Genomic DNA, 7,206 nt, shown 5'->3' with positions numbered 1-7,206 from the left:
TCAATTTAGTATATCAAGAGAAGACTGGTCGCTGTGGATGTTAAAAGGCATCTTGAACCACAAAGTCCATGATTGAAGTTTTGGGGGTCAGGGGCCAGGTACCATAAGTTTTAAGGCCGCAAGAGATGCACGAACTAAGATGTATAGAAAATAAATGTTTTATCGTCAAATATCAGATTCATTGTTGACATAGACCATATCCTATTTGGTTTTGTCGAGAAAATAACTGGCTCCACTTGTAATATATTTGCGTAACATATTCTAGTTATACAACTCATCTCAATCTGCCTTCTCATTTTTTCTACCTCCTGTCTAAATCTCTCACTCAGACACAAACAATTTTATGCCATTGCTGCTTAAAAACATATCGCTAGTTTGTGCGATGTTGTTTGCTGACCAAGTTGGCATGACAAGTCTCGATGCCGGTTGTTATGTTTACTTCGGCACGTTCCGGAATGTCTGTCCTTGAATAGCTTCTGTCGACGTTAACTTGATGTGATCAATAGATCATTCTTAATGACATAAAAGTAGCACTGAACCCAGGGCAGATACGCAAGGTTTTTGTGTTTCCCTCCACACCAAATTAGAAGGGCTTAAGGATATTTTAGAGGGCGAAAATAGGCATAATCATGCCACTGAAAAGGCATTTTTGAACGGGTTTCACATATCTGAAAATACCTTCTAATTTCTAAAATAGCATGATTTACTGGACCAATCAAAGTTTGGAAACACTCTTTAATTCCGTGATTTTTCAGTATTTAAAAAATTTCCTGACATGTAGATTAACACTTAAGTCATCGACATAATGAAGAAATATCGATTTAATTGTTTGGTAAAAAAAAAAAAAATGTTGATCAAAGAAGAATGTTTTATAATTTACATTCTTCAAAGTGGCCCCCTTTTTCCCAGAAAACAGCTTTCCACATCTCGGTTTATTATTTATTCTCCGTCATCATTATGATGTGGATGACATTCAAGTCACAGCTGTGTATTATCAACTGTTAATAGCTTGAATTTTTTGACTTCTGTATGTTTTTGAGACCATTTGAAAAGGCGTTTACAAATGTTTAAATGGTACTGTACATAACACATTCCGCTGGATTTATCAATGTTGCTACTCACTAAAATCAAAATGATTGATAATGTAAAGAATAGCAAAACGATCATGCTCAGAAATTCAAGCAGGTGCATCAAATTTTTCTTTAACAATCCAAACTATACAATACAATACTACTTGATTTATATAGCGCCTTTCACAACAGCTGGAGCTGTAACAAAGTGCTTTCCATATGGTGTAATATAAAAGCCACGGGGGCAAGGTCAACAGGGTTGAAAGTAGAAGGGCCACGGGGACCGAACACCATCTTCTTTTCATTGAAATTCAAGAAAATAACTGCTTTCTTAGGACATTACAAGTATTTAGTAGGTTTGCATCAACACCGACTTGATGACCCACTTCTTTGCCTAAACCATTCGGGATTGCACTAAATATGGCAACAGCAATAAACTGCAAATGAATATTGAGAGGATGCACAAATGATTAGAAAAGTGCTCCTTGCCTCATCTCAGGTCATCACATGACAGATGTTCCTTCTAAGATTTAAGATATGAAATCAACTTTAAAATGATTAGAAAGGTAAAGAGTCCGAAAAAAGTATGAGAATCAGGCATGGACATCCTGCTGGCAGTTAAACACAAAATCAAACCTGACGCAATGAGTCTCAAACACAATACAAATGGTGTACAAACCCTCAGTCCAATTTCACCTTCTTTGCTAATTTAATGTATTATGGAGAACGTAATTAGGAGTTTTGCTTCCTGTAAGGATTATGTTACATCAGGGGTGGGCAAACCTTTTGATTGGCGGGCCCCAATGGGTTCTAAAATCTGACCAAGGTGCCGGACCAGGAGCAGATGGATGGAGTGTTTTGGTAACCTCACTGCATCGGGGAAAGAAAATACATTCAATTTTAAATGAAAGTGAATAAAAGCATTTCAGCATTATATATATGTATTTGAAAAACCACAGTATTTAGAAAATAAAACATTAAAAGGTTTATTCATTTAATTTTTTTTCAAGTTCAGCGGGCCGGATTAAAACGTTTAACGGGCCACATGTGGCCCCCGGGCCATAGTTTGCTCACGCATGTGTTACATAGTAACCAAACTGTCACTAAGCGTGTGAATCACCATAGTTGCGTTGACCAATATCTACCGAACTATGTGGAAATACAACCAGAACAAGCCGTGTATGGTTTTTCACTTTAGCACCCATTGTACTGTTACCAATGTCTGCTCTCACCGCTAATTCATGAGCCGCTGCCACAGCCAGAGCCGACAATCCCGTATATCAAGCAACAAATGGGATTATAACGAGGACATCCAACCATACAGCTCATCTGCATCCTTGGCCAAGTCTACATCACATTGGTTTTAAGATTTTGGCATCGGTACTTGAACATTTTGTTTTGCTCGAGATCAAAGCAAACAAGAATGAAGACCTCAGCCAAGTTTTAACAGTGTTGTAAATCCAGCACTTGAATTGATCGTTGTGCACGAGTACAGTAAATGGCTAAATATCACATTTAAAAAAATACCCAAATGGAGCTAGTAAAGCCACTAGTGAGATCCATATTTTCTGAGGACATGGCCTAAAAACCTTTTCGTTTATGAGGCAGAAACTGAAAATGCAAAGATCACCATTATAATACATAACAGGTCATAGCTGTTTATTAAAAAAAGAAGAAGAAAAAGAAGGCTGAAAAGCCAAGATGAAAAACGAGAAAACAAATTGTGGCTTTCTCACAGCAGTCCATCCTCTTCCCACATCTTATTCTCACACTTTGATGAGGAAGAGGAGCTGGAGGGAAAGACAACTTTCTGATGTTTTTCTTATTTAACATTTCTGTTTTATCTTGTCTGCTTTCATGCCTATGTGGAATGGTGTTTTGAGGCAATGAGGCGTTGCAGACTTTTTAATGGCTGTTTCATTTTGTGGAGGCTGGGTAATATTTGGGACAGTTTTTTCAACCCTTTATCCTCAGCACACATGTTGGAGTGTCTTCTCCATCATGTTTCTTACTATTGTCTCTGCTACCCATATTGTTTGACGTTCATTAGAAGTTCGGCTTTAATAATGGAGTGCCTTTTTGATCACTTAAGGACAGTTTATCTCTAGAGCAGGGGTGGGCAAACTTTTTGATTGGCGGGCCACAATGGGTTCTAAAATTTGACAAAGGGGCCAGACCAGGAGCAGAAGAATGGAGTGTTTTGGTAACCTCACCTTATCGGAGAAAAAAAATACATTTAATTTTAAATGAAAGTGAACAAAAGTATTACAACAATATATATGTCTTTGAAAAACCACAGTTAATTCATTTAATTTTTTTCAAGTTCGGCGGGCCAGATTAAAACGTTTAACGGGCCGCATGTGGCACCCGGGCCGTAGTTTACCCACACCATGCTCTAGAGAAGGGTTGTTGGGTTGAAGCATGTTTTGCCAATGTTGTGTTGGATGAAGCTGTGTTAAGCCAAAATTCGGAGTCCTGTCTATTCCTGTTGCAATTAGCGCTAAGGGAGTGTGGTGGTGAACACCTTGCACTGCTCTTCCAACTTATGTTACACGTACAGGATTTTAATAATTCACTGTATTTGTAATCATAATGAATCTTATCCTGAGCTCAAGACAGTGTGCTTGAAAACTTGAAAACCAGCCCCAAAACAATCCAGAGACTGTTAGAAACAAGATTCTCTGCTGCGCTCAGTATTTTTATTTTTATTTGCCTGAAACAACACTGTATATAGTACGGAACCATGGTCATTTTAGTAAACAAAAACTAACAAAATAATTCCAACTAACATTGAAACAACATTAATGAAATAAAATACAAACAAAAATGACTTAGAAAAACAGAAGCAAACTGAAACTCCATTTTAGATTTACAAAACTAACTATAATTGGTCAGAAAATGTCCTTAATTTTCTTCTTTGGCAATTAATTAAATATACAAGTCTTTGGGGTTGATTTTAAATGCATTTTGTTCGATATTAACGCTACGGCTGCTTTCTGGAAGAAGAGAAGGTCGAACAGTCATATGGGAGGTGAAATGATATTGGTCAAAGGAGACGACTTTGTATGTGGCTCTGGCCCGAATGGCTCACCTGCTCTTGACATTTAACTCATCCTTTGTGCTTTTCTTTTTTGCTTCATACATGGAAAGAAATTATTCATATGATATAATAAAATATACTACACTGTACACGCAGGGTTAATAACTAATAATTAAGGGTTAATAATAGAACCACCGCCTCCCAAAAAAATGGGAAATATTTAAAAATATTATTTATTTGTTTTTTGTTGTATTAATTTCTTTCCACGTATCTGGTATTGGAGCAATCCAAAAGTAATTAATCATATTGAAGTTACATTACTTTAATATTACACCACTTTACTAACTACATTTTTTCATAGATACCTTTTTAACAGTGAGATGCAACCCCCAAAAATTCCACGAAAAATTGTTATATCGGGTTGGAGTGGGGGGGGGGCACCATCTTACCGCTTGCGACCCTTGTGAGGATAAACGAATAATGGATGGATGGATAATATAATACAGTATAATATAATTATTTAAAATTAGATTTTGAATTTTAAAGTGCAATTACCATCACCATAAATTTCAAAGTATACAGCAACTAAGGCGGGTACACGAGGCATCAAGGTACTGTCTTGATATCTCGTGTGTCCGCCTTCCTCTTAAATAATGGATGTGTTCAATATTTATGAGCAAAAACCTTCATGTGTGTGGGGCAAACACAGTTCTCCTCAGCGAGTTGACTCGAGAAACTGTGACATGACAGAGTGGAGGCAATCAAAGCCCTCTGACTAACGAGCAAGGATGTGACAGTTAAAAAAAAGTAAATAAATAAATCATCCAACCTGATGTTCGTCCAGCCATTTTCGGAACCATTTCTCCTCCCTCGTGGGAGCGCGGGAGCAAAACCCCTGAGGAGTATACAGAATCAACCACAGTTTCCCATTGGCCCATTGTTCAAAATTTTATTCTTAATCATATGTTGGAACAGCTGGATAATAAATTCTAAAAAAAATCTATATATATCTGTTCAAAGTGTCAGTGAGCTTAGGTCAACTGTCAGATAACTTTTTTTTAGCAGTGCAAAAGCTCTTGTGATAATTAACGATAACAATAAACATACATTAGCACGTTTCTGACAGCAGTTAATTTTTCTTCAGATCAACAACCTTTTTAATAGCCGGTAGAGGGTGTCTAATTGATTCTTCAGAAGTTACACATTGATGAGCAAAAATGTATGCTTCAGTCCCCCTGTTTCGTATATTCAAATCCTCCTCTCCGAATGTTTAGAATTGGTGCTGGTGCTTTCCTCAGTGTGAGAGAAGTTGAAATGGTGACCTACAAATGAAAATAGAGACCCACAAGCGCAGCAGGTTGCTGAACCCTCATGAGTTGATTGGCACTTTTCCTGCTCCACTTAACAGTACTATCAAGCATTTAAAAAAATAATCATGTAGATGTACCCCATCAAGCACTAAACATCTTGAAGCAAACACAAGCATAATAACAAATTTAGAACTAATAACTCCATCAAACAATACATGACACTTCCATCATAGATTTGGTGTCAATTTAGATTATGGTGGTGATCATTTTATCACTCAATTTATTGTTTCAAATAATTGCAGTCTTAGCGCACTGAATTACATACACCTCAAACAACTCAGTAGAACAAAATTCAAACAAAACATTTAAAAAAGCTCTCTGCGACTAGCGCTCATCCATATCAATAGAGGTTATGCATTAAAGAAGAGGTGGGAGAGATAAAAGAGAGTGCTTTGAAAGCTCACAAGTGATTTTCTATTGGTCAAAGCTTTGTGTTTGGAAGCTACGTCACGGCGCTGTGAAAAAGTATTTGGCATCTTCTAGAAATTCACATTTTTTCACATCGGTTCCCCACTTGAATATTTGTCATCAAACAAATGAAAATGTCAGACAAAGATATAGTGCATAAAATGCGTTTTTTTAAATGGTTTATTTAGCCCCTTTTATTCAAGTCTGGAATTTTATGAGATTAATCCACTCCCCCCCCCGAAAAAAAAAATATATATCTATATCTATCTATCTATCCATCCATCCCTCCCTCCCTCCCACCCTCCATCTATCTATCTATCTATCTATCTATCTATCTATCTATCTATCTATCTATCTATCTATCTATCTATATATATATATATATATATATATATATATATATATATATATATATATATAGATATATATATACACACACACACACACCCCCACCCCGACACGCATACACACACCATATTCTCCGGGCTATAATTCGTAAATTTTTTAATAGGTTGGCCGGTCTTTTATTCACATCTGGACTTTGATGAGATTAAGCCACTCCCAAAAAAAAAAAATATATATATATCTATATCTATCTATCCATCCATCCATCCATCCATATATATATATATATATATATATATATACACACACACACACACACACACACACCGACACGCATACACACACCATATTCTCCGGGCTATAAGTCGTAAATTTTTTAATAGGTTGGCCGGTCCTGCGCCTTATACTCCATGCGACGCATACATAAAAAAAAATGTAAAAAAAAACAAAACTCTATCGTTATGCATACTGATGTCCTCTGCTCCTAACATAGGCAGCTGAGAACAACTGAACACAAATGCCCCTCAAGAGAATCATAGTCTGCAGACTACAAAGTTGCAAGTAGTGAAATTTGCAGCTAAAAACCGTAATCGAGCAGCAGAGAGAAAGTCTGGAGTGAAAGAGGAAGAAGTGGAGAATACTAAGTCATAACCTTCGTCAGAGGCCCAAACTATTCCTACGATGGAAAAAAAAACTGAAAACTAGTTCACCAGTGGCTGCTTGAACAGTGCTTGAACGGTGCAGTTCCAGTACGTCTCCATGCTCAGGTCTTTGCCACGGTGATTAACAAAAGAATTTGCGGGAGGACCTTCTTCTTGGTTTTAAGATGAACACTTGCACACCTTTTCTGTTCATTCGTTCTTTTATTTTCCATGTAGCTAAATAACCTTCATTGTGTCAGCATATTTTACACCTCTTCAGCATGTTTTTTGTTCAGTAATTAATGTTAAGACACGCCTTCCAAAATGAAATG

Source organism: Idiotropiscis lumnitzeri, chromosome 14, assembly GCF_059441095.1.
Source record: "Idiotropiscis lumnitzeri isolate Australia: NSW breed Sydney's pygmy pipehorse chromosome 14, RoL_Ilum_1.0, whole genome shotgun sequence".
Taxonomy (NCBI): domain Eukaryota; kingdom Metazoa; phylum Chordata; class Actinopteri; order Syngnathiformes; family Syngnathidae; genus Idiotropiscis; species Idiotropiscis lumnitzeri.
Note: the sequence above shows the minus strand (reverse complement) of the source record.